The sequence below is a fragment of the Pezoporus flaviventris genome, unplaced genomic scaffold (genome assembly GCF_033815535.1).
Source record: "Pezoporus flaviventris isolate CSIRO_AGI_PZ_B2104156 unplaced genomic scaffold, CSIRO_AGI_Pfla_v1 ptg000018l, whole genome shotgun sequence".
NCBI lineage: Eukaryota > Metazoa > Chordata > Aves > Psittaciformes > Psittacidae > Pezoporus > Pezoporus flaviventris.
The window spans coordinates 1,064,154-1,087,634 of NW_026892566.1; the positions used below are offsets into that span (position 1 = coordinate 1,064,154).

The window sequence follows — 23,481 nt, forward strand, 5'->3', positions numbered from 1 at the left end:
GCAGGGGGCTGGCGGCGGGCGGGGCGGCGGGCAGCACCATGCGGCCGTGGTTCCCCGCCCTCCCGTTTCGGCTCTGCGCGGCGGCGGCGGCGGCTTCCGCGGGGCGGCCGGGGGGAGGCAAGCCGCCGCCGCTGCCCTCCGCATGGAGCCGCGGCCGCCCGGCGCCACCGCCGCCTCGCTGCGGGGGGCGTCCGCGGCGCCCGGGGCGGCGGGCGGCGGCGGCGGCGGCGTCGGGGAGCCCTGCGGGGGATGTGGTGAGTGACGGCGACGCCGCGGTGTGTGTGCGTGTGGTGTGTGCCTGTGTCTGTGCCCGTGCCCGTGCTTGTGCCCATGTTGTGCCGCCCGCCGGCAGACCGTGTCTGCCGGTCCCGGGGCGGTGGGTCGCGGCCCCCGCGGGTGCCCCGCGAAAGCCGATGCCCCCACGTACCCAGCGGGGCGCTGTCCGTGGTGCTGAACGCGACAGCAGAGGCGGCGGGCGCGGCAGATCCGCGGCGGTTCTGAAAGCACGGGAGGAGGTTTTTGTGCCCCGGCTTCCTCCTTGCAGGGTTGTACCGGTATTGTCTCGGCTGGAGCAGGATAGCCGCTGACGTCGGGGTGAAAATACTTGGCCGAACCTTGCTCAGTCCACCCGCAGGGTTTGTGATCCGGTCATCGCAGAAAGCAGCCAGCAGATGAGACCATGAGTAGCTAGAACACAGGGTGACACAGACACAACTCCGGATAGCCGTCCAGAACTGGCTGGGGTTTTCAGTTTACATTTCTAGACAATATCTGCTCAACATCTGCTTGCAATAGACAAGATAAAGTAGCTTCGTCTCACCCCGCAGTTTTGCAAATGAAAACGTAGACTCTGTTTTTGCCATGTATTAGCTTAAATTTATTTGAGGTCAGCTGAAACTTAGCTTCATTATTCTTACATTTTCTTATTCTCGATTCACATTGCGACTAACGCTTATTGTTGGAAACAATGCAACCTTACTTCTATGAATGCATACATTTCATAAAGTGGAAACTTCTCTGAATGTTGAAGAAGCAGTAACTATTCACAAGCCTTTCCTTCTTGCAGCCAATGTTTAGCTTCACTTTCCTGCAGCAGCTAAACATTGACCTCCTTCGTTATTCTACAGCATTTCTTATAAAAAAAAAAAGTCTTTATTTTCATAAACAGTGAACTGTACAGTTGCATTTTTGGTATCGTTTCCATATTTGAATCTTTAAAAAAACCCTGTGTGTGTGTTTTGCATGTAGGTGTGAAGAAGTCATGCTTTTGCACCCAGTTATCTACAGGTCTTAGCCTCTCGAGTCTCACTTTCACTTAGTGGGAACTGAACGCTGCAATCATTTTGCTGTAAATGTGTGGCACTTGAAAGAAATTTTTAATTTATTTTGAAGATAAAAAGAATCTGCCTGTTTGAATGGTGATCAGTACCAAACAAAGACTGATCAGACATTACCAAACAAAGGCTGAGAGGAGTTAAACTGTATGATCATGAGGCTATTGTATAATCAGGCAGGTTAGCCATGGGCAAGGACATTTCCTCACTGCACAGAAGCTGGCAAAGTGTATCTCTAAAGGTGAAGATTCTGCTTACAGAATAAAAGCTGGCACAGTTATCCAAACCTGTCTAAATGGGACTCTGAAGATTTTGAGTTTCAGGGCAGTCACAGCTGGTAAAAATCTAGACTCATTTTAATGCATACCCAAACTCATTTGAGGGTCACTGAGATCTGTGTTTCACTTTCTGGTGTGTCCCAGCTTGTAAGTCATATCTTATGCTTGTTGGCTTTGGCTCCTGCTTTTCTGATTAATGACACTAGTCCAATTTATAAATTTGCTTCTAAGATCAGAATAGGTCATTTTTCTTGAGTTAATTTTGAAGAAGATATTGCTTCTGTGCCCACTGAGATGTTGGGTTTTTCTGTTCAAAATGTGAGGGAGAAAAAGCACAATTCAAGAAAGTCATGAGCTGCCTCATATTTATAACTTTTCCTTCCCTGTTTGCTCGTGTAAGAGCTCTGCTAGCTTTGAACAGACCTCACTGTAGACATAAATTTTCTCCAATGTTTTGAAGGCAGAGCTGTCATTCATGAAGACTTAGGTTTGTATGTATTCTGCTGGCATGACTAATCATGCAAATAATCCTAGGGGCTTCATGCTCAAATGCTCATGTGGCTATTGAAAAGAAATATACAACATCTATGTAGAAAACCACAGAAACAGATTGAATGGGAGACAAAACCACAACAGAGATTGTCTTTTGGTATTCAGCTCTTTTCTCACCTCTGTGTAGAAAACAAAGTGGGGCAGTCACGCTAAGGCTACTTGTGGCTCAGGCTGGACCCCTTGTCCTCCCACAAATTCTGCAGAGCTGTAAAATGCTTCCCATGTAGCAGCTGCTGAAGGGTCAGGAGAGCACTTGGCCACCACGGACAGAAGTAAGCTCCTCTTATATAATGAACAGTTGTATACTTGTTCATTCATGCTTGCTGTGCAGCCCAGACATTCTTATTATAAGTACCCCATCCCCTCTTGCAATGTGTTTTACTCCTCAAGTAGCAGTTATAACAGGCATGAGTTAAGTAGCTGTGTATTTGAATGCGTCAGCTTTGCAGTCACGGATGCTGGTTTTATAGGTGCCTGTTCCCTTACACAGTTGAAGATGTTACCAGTTGTCAAGCCAGGGTGTGGGTGCATTGTGTGTGCTGACCACAGGCAGGCACTTCAAGTGGTTTTTCATTCTTGAGATTGCCAAGAAAGCAATATCATGAGACTTGTAACAGCTTTATTGTATTTATGTAGGCACAAATTTGTTTGGCAAAAATATGTCTGTACTAACAAAAATTTGTTTAAAGGTAACTGCCAGACTGCCAGAAATCCACTTAATCTAATGAGAAATTAAATTTTATTTTTATATAGTATGCATGTAGTATGCAGAATGTGTGAAAAGTATTTTTCATGCCTATTCATCGAGTCAAACTGCCTGTAGATGCTTAAGGGATTGCTTCTAAATGTAAGCAACTTAAAAATGTACTTGAAGACCCAAGTTAAAAATAGTTGACTTGCTGTTTGCCTGCACCAAGGAGTCTATTTTTGTCTTTATTCAGTAGCTTGCACACAGGCAGTTCTGGGGGATGTTATAGGCCTTCTCTGTGGCAATCCAGCCCCTGGCTGCGTGTGCTAAATCATTTTGGTGTGCTTAACAGCCCTGTCTAAAGAGTCACATTTTTCCGTACATACAGATGTTTGTGATCAAGTGAACAGGGATGAAATAAGAAAGCTTAATCTAAACTTTAAGCATGATGTCAGCTTACTCTGAATAGCGATATGATTTCACTGTCGCTTTCAGAACTGCACCGAAATTCAGGGAAAAGAGCAAACTTGAAAACTCCTTTAAATACTCAAGTCTCCTTAGGTCTTATGGTTTGTAGTAGTTCCCAGCAGTACTGAAAATAAACTCCATCAATAGTTCATTTTAAATGGTTTTATCTATAAACATCAGTTTGGGGTTAAGACTGATTAAAATATCTCTTTAAAAGAAAAGATGTGCCATGATCTGGAAATACATATTTAGAATTCATGTGCTCTGTATGCTTACTTGAATCAAAGCTGTATATGCTGAATGCATTTCTCTTTCATTCTCATATATACTTATTTGAAGTTGTATAAATTCTATGTTTATCCTATGATAGAAGTGGGAATAGATTTTATATATTTGTATGTGTTCAATATATATAGTTATATGAAACCTGTCCATGTGAAGCAGGCATATGCGATGTGAAGGCATGACATATCTCTTCAGAATGCTCTGTTAATTTTCCATGTTTACAGAAGGGTTCAGGATTTGTAATCTGAAAGCAATCCACACCAGTTAGGAATCTCTGAAACAATTTCTTTGTGTTTTTTGGGCAGTACTTCTTGTTGGGATAAGCACACTGCTGAACGCCTGGATGTTGATCCTAATTGAGCACCCTGCCTGGGTGACCCTTTTGGGACTTCATCCATGTTTCTGCCTCAACATCTGCTTGAATGGTGGGGTTTTTCTCTTTTTTTCATTTTGCTTGCAGGGATTTAGTTGCCTGTCACTAGCTCTGTCTGCCAAGTCAGAGGAAAGGGTTTCTAGGCTTCTGCAGGCTGTATTTTGCAGCCTTCCCAGTCTGTCCGTTGATCATTCTTTTTGAAGACAGAAAGACTCACCCTAACAGACAAATTTTTGAGGCACTGAAGGGCTCTGTCAAAGCACAGAACTGACCTGTTCTGTTTGCCTAGGGCCGGGTGCTGTGCCCTTGAAGAAGATGGGAGGTTTGTTTTTGCCTTTGGTGCCTGTAGAGTCTATGCTGTGAAAGAGACATGAGGGTGCAACTTTCCCCCACCTCACACCCACCCACCTTAATTTACTACTGTTTCAATTTACTAGGAATTCCTTGTTATTGCTAGGAATAACAAGGTTGCATGACCTTCTCTTCTCCATGCACACACACATACAGAAACGCTTCTACATTCAATGTTTCGACTCGATGACTTGTGCAAGAAGAGTGAGCAAGACTTGCCTCAGTTTTTCTCATGTGCCAGTCTCACTGCCCAGGTGCTTCCATGTGTGTTGCCAGCAGCAGCAACAATTGTGTGTATAGATAGCTTTCCTCCAAAATAGTATCAGTGATTAATCACATTAAAATGTCTGCTCTGCAAAATGCAGTTCCTTACACATCTAAATACGAAATGGTTGATTTAAGTCTTTGCAGGTGAAAGAAACCATGGATTACATAATTATTTCGTGGCAACCTGGAAGCCATTCCTATCATTTATATATATAGGCATGTTCACATCTATAGTTTGCACAAGAACTGCACTTTAGTGCTTATTAGTAATGTGTTTTAATTGCGTTCTGGTAGCAGTTGTGATTATTTATTTGATTGTGAGCATTTTTTTGTCCACAAATAGACATCTCTTCTATGATTGTGTAATGCTCTGAAATAGATTAGGTATATTGCTGCTTTTATGCCAAGATCATCTTCAGCAGAGAGATGCATATCTAAATAGAATGCATCACGGTCATTACCTTAATAAAATGTGACTCATGCACACCAGCACTTTCATTCTTAAAATAGTTCATGAAACTGGTGTATCAGTTTGTTGATGGATAGAGCTCACTGTGGAACACAAATCTGTTGTATAGACAAATAGTCTCCGGCATCTTCCCTGAAGCTTTATGCTTAATTTAGCATGAGCATGAGTGCTCATTAGTGCATGACCTCACTAATGAACATTTTAAGCACGCTTACATGATGTACGTCTTCACCAAGTTTTGAGTAAAGCTACAGATGTTCAATTATTGTAAAGTCTATCCTGACTTAACAAAGTTTAGATTCAAAATGAGACTGTTAACTAAATATTCCAGTTTGTTCTGAGGGCAGACAGAAAACCTTACTGCTTCATAGCTAGCTCTGATTTTGATGGCCCTGTAGTTATTGAAAAAAACATAGCAACTGATACCACAAATTGCTCTGAAACCAGCATCCAAGCTAAGGTCTCTGAGTAGCTATTTATGACTCAGAAAAACTTTTTTGTGCTATCTTGAAAAACGTATGCATGCTCTGGGGAAATAAAAGGGAAAGCTGAAAATATACAAGCTGTCAGCTCCACATCATGCTTGTCTATGCAGAAGATCATCACCAGGTGAGTCAGAAGAAATCTGGGAAATACTGAATCTGTGTGTTGCTATGCTCTGTGTTTCAAAGGGATTTTCTCACTTGCAGGGGAGAAGCAGCAACTTCAGGGGACACATAAGGAACATCTGAAAATGTCAAACTCTGACAAAGACATGCCTGCTTTTCTGCATACACTAGGACTTTCAGGCATTTAGCAAAGCTAAATTCCTGGCAAAATGAAATACTGAAATCCGCAGTGTAAATTAGTTCATATGTTTTCTATGATATTCTGAAAATATTTCCATAATACTGATTTTTCAACACAGCTATTTAAAAAGGAGCATTCAAAAAACCCTAATCTCTACAGAGTACTGCATCTTTTTCTCATCATGCTATCTATTCTTTTACAACAACAGTCAAAATTAATTTATACTCCACCTGCTTTCTGACAAGAGCAGTTGTCAGTTTTTTAGCAGTGATCTGTTCGCACTTTCTTTGTGTGAAAGAGCTTTTGAGAGCTGAGCAGAGGCAGGGAATCTGATTCATAACAGGTGAATAGGAACTCAATTAGGTTTTGGTACAGCTGTCCAAAACATTCAGTGTTTCTTGTGAGGGCAGGCCACATACATGGTAACTGCATTCTTCTTTCTTCTCAGCTTTCATGTTTGCCAGTTCACTGTCAAGGCTGACAGAGAACAGTCAGTTCTATTGTACTCTTATACTGGAAGAGGTTTAACTATGGGAAACATATCAACCCCAGGCAGCAAATACATTCTCCCTTTCTTCCATTCATGAACATTATTTGCATCAAGCACATTTTCTCAGAATCAACTGGTAGTTAGATTTTTCAGTATTGTTTTTTAAAAACAACATTAATGTTTATAGTGATCTGTTTCATAGTTATTTTGAAGTGCAGTGCATTGGTGCTTAAGAATACAACACTGCATATTCTGGGGACAAACAATTGGTACAAACTAAAGCTTGTGGTTTGTGTAGGTTATCTTACTGGTGCATGTTGCTTCCTTCATCCTAGAGCTGGGTGGCTTCTTCCACTTTGTGTATGAAAGTGAAGCATCTGTAGTTTCTGCTCTCCGTTTAGGCCTCTTTCTGCATTATTGCCACTGTTTGGCAGTGGTTTTGAGTTGGGGGAGAATAAGCTGTATAGAGGAGGATTGTGCTGTTGAACGGGTATTGTTTCACAATGTGATGATGAGTTTTATTTCTGCTGTTGGTGGGAGAATAATAGCAGTATCATATTCTTGCAAGTTTTCAACAAATGCTTTCCTGGAGATGATGGAGATTAACACTGCAGTGCCTGTTGTTTGATCTGCAGTGCTGAAATGAAAAACTTTGCCACAGCTGTTTCAGTCGGCAGTGGGGCAGGGCTCTTGGAGGCCTTCAGCAGGATTCATTCTCTGTGCATCATTGGCCAAGAGCAAAAGTTTATGAGTGCTGGGCATTTGTTTATTTATGACAGCTGGTTGTTGCCAGTGGTCCCCTTGCAGGTCATGCATGCTTAAGCAGAGAGGGCTCCTGCCTTTTTTTTTGTCTTCTTATCTACATGTTTTCTCAAGCCCTACGTGTCGTTTGGGACATTTAAACTGATATTTTCTTTTAGATACATTGACTGTGTTATCTCAGAAATGTAAAGCACTATGAGCAAGTTGATCCTACACATTTTGGACAAAATTAGTTATCTGATAGGTTACTGAAAGTATCCAAATTCTGATTTACATCAGAGTGTGTTTCTGTAGTCAAGTCAGTGGCAAAACTTTCATTGACTTCCAATGACACAACAGCAGTCCCTGAAGCTATTGTTATAGTCCAGCATAAATTGCATTGGAAAGCTATCTGGGATTTTTCAGTGAATATTCTGAAATAATATTTCTCCCTTGACATCTGGCAAATTGCATAGCTGAGTTTCAGTATGTGTGTGTACTCTAATAGGCAACACTTTTGCATTCAATTTTAAACTAGATTCTTTTGCCCTCTTCATGCACATTTCAATATGCATCTTTTTAAAGAGCAATTATGCTTTAATAAAGTAATATTAATGAAATGAAAATTTTCTTTAGTAGGTGTGTGATACCTTCTTATCAACAGTGAGCTGAAGATTGTAGTGGAAATGAATATATGGTGAAATTACTGTGGTTGATGACCAACTTGAATCTAAACCAAAACAAAACAAAATAAAACATGATAAATTTTATTGAGGGAGTATTTTCCAGATGTTTGTTGTTGATGTTCTAAACTCTCAGGTGACTAATTTATTTTTTTTTCCCCAAAACTACAATTAGGTAAGAAAAGTAATACCCTTCCAAGAGGTGACTGTATCTTTTGCTGAAGATAAGGCACTTGTATCAAGCTGGTAAATGCATATTTCAAAAGATTCTGAAACTGAATTTAAGTACGCTTAAATTGTGACAGAAATGTCAACAGTTGAGAACAAAGGTTGATCCTAAACACACAACAAAGAACAAAATAGTAGCTTTTCCAGGTATTCTTTCCAAACATTTTTGCTGCAAACTTCAAACCTTCTGAATGGGTATGACTTTATGGACATTTGAATCTCTTTAGTTCATCCATTTTCATGTTAGGAAGTTGTAGGAGAAATAGGGTGAGTGATTTGCAGTTGTCTTTGAAAATCTACCTGTTTTTTGCTAAAGGAAAGAAATGAAATGCAGTGGTCTGCAGGTCTACTGGCTCTACAACATAAAGTTATTATAAGCATCTTAACTTTCAGATAATTGATTGCTACAATGCAGTGTACTATTCATGTATGTTTCTGGTGAGTAACTGGTACTGGACTTGTGACACTCTTTCTTCTTCAGTAAGAGTTGCTGTGTCATGGAGGCCCTTTTAGGAGATGCAAACCACTTCCCTACCCCTCAGCAATAGTGGATATACCTTCGGTAACACCAGAAACCATATAAAACAAAAAGGGTATCTTAGCACTTCTTTCTGATACATAGAAAAAGCATGCTGTGGCTTGATGGATGCTGTGCAGTTGAGTAGCTCTGTTCAGCTGGACTGAGTTTTTGTCTAGTCGTGGTAAATGAGTATTTTGTCTCTGGCTTGGAGCCAGATTTTCAATCCTTTAATTTGCTTGGGATTTTCTTTTGGCAGGACAGGATGTTCTGTGAAAATGTCTTAATTTATTGACAAGTTATGAAGGTCAAAAGAAACATTCAGTTAGGCTCATATTCAGAGATGTCTTCAAAAGATGACTAGCAGGGGAGCCAAGGGAATAGAAGTGGTCCATTTACAAATGGAAATTAAATTTAAACCTTATTCGCATTTTTAACTGTAACTGGCCATGCTTTATGTCTTCAATTCTGACCTCTTTTTACGTGTAATTCCTGTTCTAGGAGGCTAATTTTGTTCTTGCTTCTGAAAATGTTGTCAGACATGGAATGATGAAGAATCTCTTAGCAGGTGCAGGCAAGATCAATACTTTTGCTCCTGCTGGTGATTTGCAGTAGCGATTTTGAAAGCTAATGCTTCTAATTATATCCAATTAGATTTCAATATTTAAATATGTATGGAAAGCTTTATTCATAGTCTAATTCTCTTTTAGCCATACCTGCTTTCCTAACTCTGGATCTCAGGAGACCTCAGATAAAAAAATCTGGCATCATCTTTTAATCTCATTGTTACTGGGAGTTCAGAAGAAGTTTCTTCCATACCTCAGAGTTGCCATTGCTTCTTTAACTGACACTGTAAGATTTACTTACAGTAGACATCTATAAAATAAAAGATACTGATAAAAGGACAATGCTTTTTTTATAAACTTCCTCTATTGTTCAGAGCCGTTTGCTATTTCTGCATCTCTCAAGAAGTTCATTATTTACATTCATAATGCAGAATAACTGTTGACTGCTGTATTGTAGTACTGCTTTCATAAATCTCTTTGAAATTAACCTATCTAACTTTTAGACATTACTCTGGATGCTAAAAAGGGTCTCCTGATCATGCTTCAATGTGTGACCACCTTTTGTATCTCTTAATTAAAGCTTTCTATCTTTACAATTTCTCTCAGCAAATTAATCTGCTGTAGCGGTTTAATGGCAACTGAATTTAACATTATGATATATCTCCACTATTTTTCACTTCCATTGGCAGAAAGGATCATGTTCCCGTATATAGAGGCACATTTCTTTTCAGATTTTTTTTCATATTTTTTTCAATGATAAAACACTGAAGCTTTAAACAATTTTTTATTTCCAATATTTGTTACAAAATTTGTGGTACTTTATTTTCCCAAATGCCATATAATGCCTGGCTAGCAGATAAGTACAACAACCCATGTATCATACAGAGGACTATGCAGAATATTGCATGGAAAAATGCTTTAGCAGCCCCATGTTATTTAACATATGCAAAACATACACAATTAATACCAGTTTTATTAAATACGATGCATTTCCCAGAACACTGACATGCAGAAGTAGAAGAAACTGATTTAGAGCTTTTATTTATGAAGAGGAATAATACTGATTGATAACTAGAACTGGTGCTATGTAGGCAGATGGTTGGGGAGCTCAGTTTCTCTTTATATATATATATATAGGACAATTTATCTGTAACTCAAGGCCAATACTGCACTTTTTTGCCTGTTTCTTTCAGCTTGAAATTTTCAAATTGATTTTAGGTCCATTTGCCTGAAATGTATTCAAGTTTCCTTTCTTATATTTTGTGTTAGGCTTTTATTCTCTTATAGATCTATAGTTTTGGTCTTTTTCTTAAGAATAATGAAATACCTTAGTTTGTTCTTTGTGCTTCACAGATAATGCCTGCTTTAGTGTAGTGCCTTACATTTCTTTCCTCAAATATAGGTTAGAAAGGCCTTTTGATTTAGTAAGCTGAAGCCTGCATTGTCCCTGAAAGTGGACAGGCTATGGTCTGTTGGTCTTCATGCTCCCCAGCACAGACTCTGTTTTTTTGAAGTTGCTTTGGTGATGGAGATTTGTATGTTTACTTGTCATTGGCATTTCGTTCACCATTGACTCTAAGGTCACATTAGTGGGTGAATTTGGAGTGGAGAACATTTACACAACGCTATCATTGTTAAAATGAAACCTGAATCATGGCTGTTTGCAATATGGAACCCTCATCCGTGTCAGCTTAAGTCAGAGTTGCACGTACAGGTACGTTAGTCTTCTTGCCTTTTAACATCTTTGACAGTTCAGTTTCAAATTGAGAGAAAAAAGGCCAAAGTGTATCCAGGCAGTTTGCACATAGAGATCATACTGGAGATGTTGATGAGAATCTCATTTGGTTTGAAGGTGAACAGTATTAATTTTTATTTTTGTATTGATGCAGTTTCTATTTACATACTGTGAAACAGAAGATTTAAGATCAAAGTATTTTAGAAGTTAACATGCAGTCAGATGCCAGGCTTTGTAGAATATGACAGAAGCTGTTTATTGGCTTGGTATTCTGGAAGAGTCATCTGGAAGAAACCACAAAGACATTGCAGATTGTTAAGAACAGGAAGAGATTATTGGTAAGCATGGCTTTAATCTCTTTGTAGGTTGGTTGCAACAGTATGCATTTTTATACAATCAGCTTCAATTCATAGCTTTTGAAACAAGGTCTATACCCTTGAGAGAAAAGCAGGATTTGCAGTAGTCTGGCAACAGCATCTATGGAAAGAAATCACAGGTTGTGAATACTGTCAAAGCACTAGAGCCTGCTCTGGTGCAGGAACTAAAAGGACGTTATTTTGAAAATCTGCTGTTATGTTGGTGCTCCTTATATATAAACATCATGGAGTTTCATCTTTCACATATATAGTTTTTGTATGAACACCAGAAAATTGGACAATAGGAGAGATTTCAGAGAAGAGCTAGAAACCCCAAGTGGAAACAAGAGTTACAAAGTGTTTAGTCTAGTATCTCTACTACAATAAGCTAAAGATGATACAGTCACGTTCTACTAGAGGGAGATATAACTTGAAGATTTAAAAGTGAGACTTTTTACACTCTCTGATTCTCCACCAATTATTATACACCCTGAGATCTCTTGGACAAAGCCTAAGAGCTGTCTGTGCAGGTCTTAAGACTAAATGCTGTTTGCCACTGTAGGGAGAAAAATCATGCACCAGAGCTTGATTCAAGCTGGCCAGCACTGTAAAGGACAACTAAAAGGGCTTTAAAAAATATGTTAATAGCAAAAGGAGTATCAGACGTAACTGGTCCATTGCTCGAGGAGGTTTATTACCTCACAAACAGGGGCATAGACAAAACAGAGATGTATGCCCCTTTTGCCTCTGTCTTCAGTGGCCGATGATGGGCTCTGGGACTGATGGAGCCCTGTGTTGGAAGACCGTGACTGGAGGGATGATATACTCCCCGCTGACTTTGAACTTGTTCAAGACTTCCTGCTTCAACTGGATGCATATAAATCTAAGGGGCCTGGTGGGCTTCATTGTAGGGTACTGAAAAAGCTGGCTGATGCTGTTCAGGACCTCACTTCATTATTTCTTAATGGTCTTGTGACAGAAAATACTTGAAAAGGATGTTAGTGATCAAGGCAAAGGAGAACAGACAGGAAGTTCCTGGGAAAAAAAGAAAACCTGCTGTGCACCAGTGTTGCCCAGCTGTTAAAGCCAGATAACTGGGAACTCAGCATATGCCATTGCACTTCACTGCACTGCAACCTCCTCCTGTTCTCCTGGACAGGTCAGTTAGTACTGTTTAGAAGAGGGGAACTAACAGCATTGCTTTCATTTGTCTTTCTGAAGTGCTTGGCTATAATGTTAAGGAACATTATACTGACATAAATCGTTGTGGCAGGAAAAAGGCTCTGAACTAGGCCCTGACTGCCCTACCTGTGAATTTACTCTCAGTTCCAAGGGTGACTTGTAGCTTCATGTTTGACAAAATGTCATAGTGCTGCCAGGGTAGCTAAAGTACCAGGGAGGAACATCCATCTGTAATTGTGAGGACCAGAGAGTCTAGGAAACTAACATATCTTTCCGGTACTGTTGTGGCTTCTTGATCTGCAGTGCTGTCGGCTAGTCATTTTCAGCAATCTCCACCTTCACCTCCCCGGAGCAGCTCCCTTGCTTTACTACACCTCAGCCAGTTTGCTGTTTTTCTGGTTATATTTGAGAAGTAACTGAGCCACTAACACTGAGTCTTCTCTTTGCTGAATGACTTGATTTTTATAGTGAAACTTGCTGGAGCATCCACAGATGAGCACCTTTGGCAATATCATATGGGCACTAGCTCTGTATGGCTGACCCTTAAGGAAGGGGGTCTAATTACTTTTGGCAGGGCTTATAAACCAAAATGGCATGTGTTCCCACTGAAAATATAAGTGTGACTGTCTGTGGTAAAGTGGCAAAACAAGAAACACCTGATTCTTAGATGAGCACACCAGGTATGTTAGAATCCCATTGCTAAATGAACAAAACCTATCAGAGTCTTTTTTTTGGGAAGAAGTCTCATGCTTTAATTGTCCTGATGATTAGTCCTATTCAGGGGAATGGGTCAAAAGCATCCCACTTGAGTGGGAAAATAATGAAGAAAACACAGATATGAAAAGAAGCTTCCTGCAAATTCCTTTCCTTTGCAATGGTTTGTTCATGGTCAGAGCCACTGTTGCAGCCTTGAAATACAAGTTATTAGCATCAGTACAGAGAAATCTTTTGAATTTTATTTCTCCTAAGAGCATTACTTTTTTTCCTGGTAAATTTTCAGCTCTGTGAATCTGAGCTCTTTAATATTGTCTGTTCAAGAAATGTGTTGTGTCATCTAGGCCTTAATAGCAGCAATAGCAAGTATGGTTTATAAATAATAAAGAGGTGATAGATCAGGCCTGTCTCAGCTCTGATGTATCCTTTGACCACCAGTAACTCTAATGAAGATAAACCTACGCTGTCAGACTCTCACTTCCTTAGCTTTGAACACCATCAGCGTCTTCCATGGCAACTAGGTTTTTCTGCTGCAAATACCTATAGATGATTAATGCATTGTTAATTTATATAATTCCCCTGCTGTAACTATCTTAACATGGTGTTTTAATACAGCCTATTTTTCCCTCTTCTTTTTGGTTCTAGTAATTTGCTCTTTTTTGAAATTTGGTTACAACATAGCAGAATACCATAAACAGCAATGGCTAGATCTTTTCCTCAGCAGTTGCTGCATCCCTGTGGGCATTCTCTTAAGATTATTCGTTTGGTTTGGAGCCACTTCAATTCAGGCTGTAATTCATAGCTTGGTTGTTAAAGGTACAACTCAATGCCACTCAGTTAATGAAAAGCAAACTTCTGGCAAGCAAATGTCCCTGCATTTTCCAGAGAAGCCTTTGAAGTATACAATAAGAAGGAAGCAAATTATTTTTTTATCATGTTGTAAGACTGTCCTAAAAATGAGAAATGTCTACATATGAAAGACAAGTTATTACAGTTACAGTCAATAGCACTTCTGATAATGTGATAACTGTTTTTTTTATAGGACCAAGGAAGATTTCTTGTGAACTCAGGAGTAATAAGCTGCTTTCAGCACTGCTCTTCACAGCATACATCCTAATCATAAAGCAAACTGTGAACAACACTGATCTGCAGAGTATGGAGTAATTTTCTGTCACATTAGAATTTGATTACTGCAAAATACTTGGCTAGCCTTTGGACAACGATGTTGTATTGTTAAGATGCTGCGCAGGGGAGGAATTTCACAGACACCTGTATGAATAATTCTTCTTCACTAGCTTTCATCTCTAACATGCTGCGAGTGAGACACACAATTTTTGCTAATCCTTGTAGAAAAGAAAATGAATGCATAAGGATGGCAACATTTTAAATCACTGCATCAAAATCTGAGCAACTTCCCAATCCCTAAAAGTGTATGAGAAGGAAGGAGAGCCCAGCTTAGGTCTCTTTTCTGGAAAAGCTACATGAACAGACCAGAGCTTCTAGCACTGTGCTTGCAGACACATTTCCTGGTCTCCGAGTCATCTGTGATGACGACTGTTAAACCACATGATATGCTTTGTGTTGGGTTTCATGCTGAAGACACTACTCATAAGCTTCCTTAGGCAAATGCAGTTCTTCTGTTTGACACATATCTCAGCCACAGATGTTCAAAGACTGTGAGTTAGTTCTTAGGAATCAAAACTCAATTTTCCGACTCAGTAAAAAAATATTTATTTGTAGCCCTCTTCTACTTTTGAACTTCCCTATACTATGTTTTTATGATCGTTTTAAAGATATTTTCATTAAAAGAAAAGCTGAAATTCAGTGTGATCCCATAAACACAACACCTGATGCATTTAAGCAAACAGAGTAAAATTTGTGGAAGTCACAGTAAGGCAGAGAGGTGTCAAAACTGCTTCCGTGTTTAGCAGACTCCAAAAGACAAGAAGAAGGGAAAGATGATATTTCTGCTAAGATTAGGGCATTATTTCTGCTTATAAAAGCTGCTGCCTCTGTACAGTTAGAAGGAATAAACACTCACGAACCACAACCTTATTTCACTCTAGGTATTATTTGGCCTATCAATTCTGGAGTAAATTATTTCAAGAAGATATTAAACGTGATGACTTAGGGTATTTTGGTAAGTTGGCTAAAGCTTTCTTTGTGTAAACAATGCTGTGAAAGAATAGATCTCAGCTGTGGACTGTATGATCCATCCATAAGCAGTGAACTTTTCATATCTTTGCTTTCAAGAATCTGGTTTTAGCTTTTTTGATATTTTTTCTTTAAAGCAAAGGGAAAAACTTGGGTTCTTATTAAGCTGGGCTAACAAAATGATGCCTCATCTCTCTTCATGGTTTGTGGTTATAAGAAATTCTTTATTATTTGATTAACAATGACTACAGCAACAACAACCACTACCTTTTTTTAGTTCTTTTTATTTATAACTGAATGATATCTACTTCAGTCTATCAGACTAGGATGTAAGAGTAATTTTTAAGAAGAGAAGTCTGAATAACACTCTTGAATTTAAATTGTATTTCAACCTCACAATTTATATCATCCTTACTACGTGTTTTGGCACACCATCTAAAGTGTCTGTTGGAATAACTCCTGTTCTCTGATTTAAAAAAAAAACAACATCCCAAACACAACTCATTACATTTACTTGTCCTAAGATGCTGCAAAAATTTGCTCCACTTATTTCAAAATTAATAGAAGTGCATTGCTTCACCAGTTATGTTGTGCCAGACAAAGCAGTGGGCTCTTTGCTGTGGTCCAACTAAATACTTAAACGCTTGTTCCATGTTGGCAACTTGGATACACAAATGTAAGCATGCATTTAAATGCTCTATTGAATCATAACACAGTGCTCTGCAGGATCGATCCCTAATACACAAGTATGTTCTGCAGAGACCATTAACATCACACAGAGGGTACATATGCACAGGCAGCTGTGTGAAGCTGTCAGCTTTGGCTTTGGAAAGGCATGTATAAAAATTGACATATTTGCCTGCAATAACTGAGCGACAGTTGTTTATTAGACAGCTATGATTACTCTGAGCTGGAAAGGAAACAACTACTCTGAAGTCAATGGCAAAACTTGTCTAAGTCAGCATTTTACCTGAAGTGTCTTAAGCAGTCTGCTCAGGGTTACTTTATACCCTTCTCACTTCAAGCTCTGTCTTCAATGAGGAATTAGTAAGAAGCTTTTGTGGGATCACTTTGAAATTCCTCCTTGTGCAGCAAAAGTTACAGCAACTTTTTAGGCAAATAAATAATTCACTGGGAATAATTGATTTACTGAGTTCATCCTCTTATTTTCTTTTGTATATATACCTCAAACTTCCAGCAATGACTAGCTGTGAATTGAATGAGAGTCCCTCTGAGTCTAAGTATTGTGTATTCAGTAGGTAACATTTTGACATTATAGCTAAAATATTTTCTGCAAGACATTGCTTTCACTACTTTGACTTCACCCAGTTTCTACTCTTTCACACAGTAGACAAATACTATTTCTCATTAGACTAGTCTGTAAGCACAGCTTCAGTCCCACAATTGCTCAATATATTAGTGTGCTCAGTGTGAAAATCTGGGTCAACTATGTCATACTCATATTGTAGTGAAACCATCACCACCCAGCCCCCAAGGAATGCCAACTACTAAAGTCCTGCTGAAAATCACTTTCAGTGAAGTTAAATATATCTATGTAATTTTATTTATGCTGTGATTCTGTTTCTGTTAAATATTCACAAGACTGAAATTCACTGTAAGTATTAGCAACAGTAAAACCAATCATTCTGGTATCAGGGAAAGCAATCCCAAAAGATAAACAGTTTTCGAAGTAACTCCTTTTCATTAGAGTGAAAGGCTCAAGACAAAAAGGCCTTTGTTTAATGTAGTCCTTCTTAGTCTGTGGGTCTGAGAGAGTGTTTTCTACAGATGGTGTGAGAGCCTGTGGCCAAACTAGAATACACTCCAGTTAAACTCACAGGTTCCTCATCTGCTAGGGCTAGTTTCATCATTTTTCTGGCACAGAATTCTTCAGCTGGCAAGAGAAATTAAACTGACAATAAACAAAGAGCGGAGCTAATTGCTGCCTGCTGCTTCTAAAGTCCTAAGTGAAAGAGAAGTTAACATACAAGCAGCAGTTTGCTAGCAAAGATTTGTTTCCCTTGTTTGATAGGAGCATAAAGGGAAAAGAACCTTGCTTTATACCAATCATAGGAGAGGTAGATGTCTGTTGACTTAGAATACATTTTCCCTGCAGACCTCTTTGGATACTAATATGGATGCTACACATCTAACCACTGTTCCTGCCATAAAGGTCAGAGTTGGATTAATAGTGTTGTTAATCCAGGTATTTCCCTGGAAGCACAGAAGTTCGGTCCTGACTGATTACTATCCTAACCTGCTTCCCTTCTTCAAATGTAGCCTGCTGTTTCTCAAAACTCCAGACAACTGAGTGGAGATGACATTGATGGACTGGACTTGGTATTGAACAGGAAGTCTCAAGAAAAGAAAACAAAAGCCTTTGTTGCTATTTGGCAGCTTCTGCTAAAAAGAGCAGAAGAATGGAGTGGTGCACACGAAGCATATTTGTAATAAATGCACAACTTGCCTCTGCAGCTTCAGCTAAGGAAGGAGGTGATTGAGTGAAGAGCTCAGTGGGGATACTTAGGAAGAGTTTGGCTTTCCCTATTGCCCTGCTCACAGAGGGACAAGAAGTGCCTCAAGTTGTTATCAGTGATGCAAATCAAGCTGTACCTGATATGGCACCTAGACAGGGAGGCTCATGTGACTGTGCTAGAATCGGACTTTTATCTGACTGTCTCAGTTTAACTCTCATTCCCAGCAGTTCCTTTCTCTGCTTTGTGAGCTGAGGAAGAAGGGGAGATGAACAGCTCATATTCATGTTTCTCCCTGGACAAAGGACATTGGGATTGGTTCCACTGTGCCTCTGAAGACTGGGGAAGGATCTTCACCATGGCTCCAACAACTAGCTCCAAGACAGGGTTATAATTGGTCTGTTGCAGGTTGTGAAGCAGACAGACACAGGTACACAGGAAGAGTTACTCTCTCTTTATTATATTTAACCTCCTCTAAGGTGTGGGTCTCACCCTGTGAGCTAGTGGGAAGCAGCTTTTTTTAAAAAAAAACCCTTTGCTTACACCACAGCCAAGTTTTTCAGAAAGGGGACAAGAAGCAATGTGCTACGCCTTCCAATAAGATGAGGGATAGGAAACTACCACCTGTATAGGAAGTTCCTGCTGTTGCACAGCCTAGGCATTGCTTCTGTAACATTCACTGGCAAGAACATTATTCCCTTCAGTCATCCCTTGCTTGTTCTTTTCTGACAGCAGATAGGAAGCAGGACACAGAAGACACTCTGAAAAACAGTAATTACATCCTCATCTTTGCTTAATCTTGATTTTTGTGCACCTTCTTTCATAATGGTTGATTGGTTGTGCTATGCCAAGCAGATGCTTTAAGAAAATCTATTTATGGGGATGCTCTGTTTGCAGCTGGAAGTGGTTTGCAGTGGCAAATAAAAGGACTGTTTTCACTGAGATGTGCAGACAGGCCCAAGGTCACTCTAGTCAGATAGAATACATTCTCAGTTAGTGAGCGAGATCACTGTGCTAGCACAGCCAGATTCACAGAACTACAGAGTGGTTCAGGTTGGAAGGGGCCTCTGAAGGTCATCTGGTCCAAAGCCCCTGCTCAAGCAAGTCCACCTAAAGCCACTTGCACAGGACTATGTCCAGACAGCTTTTGCATATCTGCAAGAATGGAGACTGCACAACCTGTCTCTGCAACCTGTGCTCAGCCATTCTCATGGTAAAAATGTGCTTCTTGGTGTTCAGAAGGAATATCCTGTGTTTCAATTTGTGTCTGAATTCCCAGATTAAGGGTTTGTTTCTTGGAATAATACTGCTGGCCAAAATTTACCTACAAGCGTAAGCTCAAGTGCTTTGATATACTTGCATGAGCAGGAAGAGTTGGTATCTTTTCTCTTTTGGTGAAAGAGAATTCGAAAGAATAATGTGAGTGAGGCAGGCAGGAGGAGAAGGGCCATATAGGCTTGATAGGGAAAGAACTGCTTCTTTCTATGGTCCAGTTCATAACAACTCCAGGCTGACTGACATTCATCTGATTCCCTTCAACTACACACCATGAGTGCTCCTGTTGGCATGAAACTCCCATCTTACAGTCAATTTCCTTTCTCATCTCCCAAGGATGCATGTTTCATTTGCATGCAATTTTGATATGCCATATTATCCTCCTGATCATTCTAAGAAGGATATGTGCTAGATTCTAGAACGTGAGAGCACAGGCTTCATGACTATAGTATCCATACCTCCTTCTTAACTTATGCAAAATCTAGGGAAACTTTACATGAGGGCAACGCATCCAGTTTATCTGTAGAAATGCCAGCCAGAATCCCTCTCAACAGATATTACCTGATGCAGGACAATAGCAAAAAGAAGTCTTCCACAGGGCAAATGTACAGAGCTTTGAGGTACAACACCAACTTTGAACAAGCAAAACCTGTGACAGTCTGCAATGTTTTCAGGATTTTTAGGGTTATGTCAGAGGGAGCATACAACAGGCAAAGGCATTTGTATACATCCTTTGCAGACTGATGCAGACTTGCTGATCATAAAGGTAACCAAGAGCAATGATTTCTAATTCAAAGATACAGCCCCTGAATTAGCGGGTAACAAGAATTAAATGACCCATTACACTGTGTCCTTTCTGCCTCTGCTTCCCACCTCGCCACCGTTTAGAACAAAAATGGTGAAATTTCTCATGCATGCTATGGCCAGATGTGCTTGACCTGGACTGAGAGGGTATTTGGAACTGGACTAATTTTCCCACTAGCATGAAACTGAAGTTAATGTAATGTTTATATGAAGACTTAAAACACCACTGAACTTGAATGTTTTGGTTAAATATGGGCTGACTTTCATCTTTGTCAAATACTAATAGCAGAATCACCAATTATATTTTCAAAATAATTAACCCAGGCATATAATTTGCCTCTAGATTTTAAACATTTTAGATCAGATTAGATCTCCATTTTGTTTGAGGAGTTCCTTTCAGAAGGCAGCAGAAACAGTATCAATAAACACGCTTCCTAATGAAAAGAGTAATAAAAGAGGATGTCACTTTCATTGTTCAGATCTGCCTGAAAAAATAACATACAATATAATGGCATAAATCAATAACCTAAATTCTTAATTTTTTAGTCAACCAGAGATTTATTGTTTCATGACTGAAAAAACAGGTTGCTTCCCTTTGCTGAGAAACATCTTATGCTTACAACATATTAAAATAAGTTCAATGTGCAGCTGGGTTATTTTTTTGTTAGAGAGTGGATTGTATGCCAAGACACATTTGACTGGATTCTGGGAACGTAAAGATGCCTGCAAGAGCATCTTTTTGGTATTACTGCAAACACAAAAGCTTTTTTTACCTGTGAAACAGGATTCTGGAAAGGAGTGGTTTCTTTGTGTCAGCAAAAACATCTGTTTTTCTTCATTCTTCTTCTGCTGAAGAGCATATAGGAAATCAAGAGAGGAGTATGTTATAATGACAAAGTGGCCATGGAGGCTTCTCTTTTCAGTGCTGGCAGCAGCAGCAGCTGTTATTGCCTTTCTGAAAGACAAAATCTGTTACACAGCAGCTAATTACACTGAAATGCTGTTGTCCTAAATTGGTTTGCTTAGCTAGGCAAAGGCTAAATTGGTGAAAAGGAAAGGGAGTGAGAGGGTCATGGTTCCTCCTTTATTTATGCTACCTCTTTTGTATGAAGACACAAATAACAAGGCTAACCGACATTTGTACCACTGGCAGTAAGTACTCAGAAGAGCGGGGCAGTTAGCACCCTGTGAGGACAAGCTCTGTGTTCATGCATCATACCTGGGCACTGACCAAAACTCTTTGAGTACAAACTGTTTCCTCACAAATGGTGTGTTATTTCCCACTCGTACAATTTGGCAACCTTGCTGGGATTTCTTCTGAGTGCAATGAAGGCTAGTAAAGGAAAAAGCAGCTCTGTTTCTCAGAGAGCAGTAGAAAGTAAGCTTATGCAGCCTCACAGCTGTCTTCCCCATCACATGTGATGCAGCTGACAGTGATGCCCCTGATACCATTTTGCAGCTGTGTCTGACACACTGGCCTTCCCTTACTGAAATATAAAGAAGGTGCCATGTTGTGGCACTGCTGTGAGGGCACTGATGTTGCAGTGATAACTGATGTTTCATGCTTGGAGGCCTTTTTCTGTGTAAGGGGGCTTGAACACCCACTGGCTGAGAAAAATACTTTGGATGAATGTAGTAATGAAAGGCCCTCTTTTGTGAGCTATACCAGATAATAGTGAGAAGGTCCCAGAGGACTGGAGGTCGGCCAGTGCGATGCCTCTCTACAAAAAGGGCAGGAAGGAGGGCCCCAGAAACTTCAGGCCTGTCAGCCCTGTCTCAGTGCTGAGGAAGATCATGGAGAGGATCATCCTGAGCGTGATCACACAGCACATGTGGGGAAATGGGGATATCAGTCCCAGTCAGCACGAGTTACAAAGGGCAGGTCCTGTTCGACCAACCTGATCTCCTTCTCCAAAAGGGTAACCCCAGTGGTGAATGAGAAAAAGGCTGTGGACATTGTCTATTTAGAGTTTAGTAGAGCATTTGACACTGTCTGCCACAGCATTCTCTTGGAGAAATTGGCTGCTCATGAGCTGGTGAGGCCATACCACAAATCCTGTGTTCAGTTCTGGGCCCCTCACTGCAAGAGAGACATTGAAGGGCTGGAGAGGGTCCACAGAAGGGCAACAAAGCTGGTGAAGGGCCTGGAGCACAAGAGGAATGGCTGGGGGAGCAGGGGTGGTTTAGTCTGGAGAAGAGAAGGCTCAGGGGGGACCTTATCTCTCTCTACAGCTACCTGAAAGGAGGATGGAGTGAGGATCTGACTGGTCTCTTCTCCCAAGTAACAAGTAGGACCCAGTTGTAACAACTGCTTCAAGCAAACCAAGGGAGGTTTAGCTAATAAGAAAAATTTCTTCACTGAAAGGGTTCTCAGGCATTGGAACAGGCCGCACAGGCAAGTGGTGGAATCACCATTCCTGGAAGTGTTCAAAAACCATGTAGAGGAGGCTTTCAGTGACATGGTTTAGTGGTGGCCTTGGCAGTCCTGGGGACTTGATGGACTTGATGATTTTAAAGTTCTCTTCCAATCTACTTCATTCTATGACTTTATAATTCTATAATAATATTTTTCCATTCTCGCATCTCTCAGTCATAACTCTGTGACACTACTGCAAAATGAGAAATAGCCAGGGTAGGTATAACTTTTTTAAGGTAACTTCCTTCTGAACCATCTAAAATTGAACTGCTTTCTGTAATCTCTCTCTTAGTATGATGGCTTTCTGAAACTGTTAGAAAAGAATGCGAATTTTTTGTGTGTTTGCCTGTTTTAATAATGACAGTTCTTTTGAATGCCTCAGTTACCTGTTTTCTGTTTCATGGTGATCAAACAGTTCCTGGGCAAGATCTAGAAATTTGGATGCAGGAAACACAGAACATCCCACTGATGGCACTATTTTTGTTCTCAGTTTTAAACCATGTTCACAATACTGCTTCTGCATGTCCCAAACAAGATTTGAATCTTGCTGGATTAGGTCTTTACAGATACACAGTATCTGTCAGTACACTCTTAGTGGTCTGAGTAGTGGAAATGGAAATGAGGAAAAAGTGATTTAACTATCTATAAAGACAGGACTAGGAGCAGAAGCTGTCTGAATTTTATGTGGCATCCTTAATTGACGAGGCACCTTAGTGTATCTGAACTGTTCACATATTAAAGTGATGTATTCCATCTCCTAAAGAGCCTGCTGGGTCTTGTTTTAAATTAAACGAGTATTATTTTATATGAAGGTTATAATGGTATTATTTTAAGGAGAGGAAAATGTGTTGAGAGAGGAACGCATAGCTTCTTTTTCCTCTTTCTTAATCTCAAAATGGGCGAGCTGCATATAGTATTGCACAAAGCTTTGGCAACACAGTTTGGAATATGACACCAATAAAGTGCTGTTCTGGCTGTATACTTTTGAAACAAGCTATTCAATGATGATCATATCCACCCATGTTTTTGAGCTCATGAAGCCACTTACATAAATTCCACCCAGGAGGTACATACTGCTTAATAGCTGAATTAATTTCTATTCTCAATTTTAGCAGTGATTTATTTTCATACTACTTCTCAAAAGCGGCATGCCAGCAAAACTTCTCAAAGAAAAAAGCACAAGGAATACGGTCTTTAAAATAGCTACCTTCGAAAACAACAGCTGATCATCATTTATTGGAACTGTCAAAGAAAGTGCATACTTCCTGCCCTGACTATTTTATTGCTGCTAC

General features: G+C 40.0%; 1 protein-coding gene across 2 annotated transcripts in view; it reads left to right on the top strand.

The window, feature by feature from the left end:
* The first annotated feature begins 209 nt into the window (after positions 1-209).
* Positions 210-23,481, top strand: part of NRG1 (neuregulin 1) — a 458,532-nt gene continuing 435,260 nt past the window's right edge. The window contains exon 1 of one of the 2 annotated variants that reach the window (XM_061455023.1): positions 210-254. The gene's annotated coding sequence lies outside the window, so the exon portion shown is untranslated. The remainder of the gene's footprint in view (positions 255-23,481) is intronic. The other variant, XM_061455024.1, reaches the window with a different exon arrangement.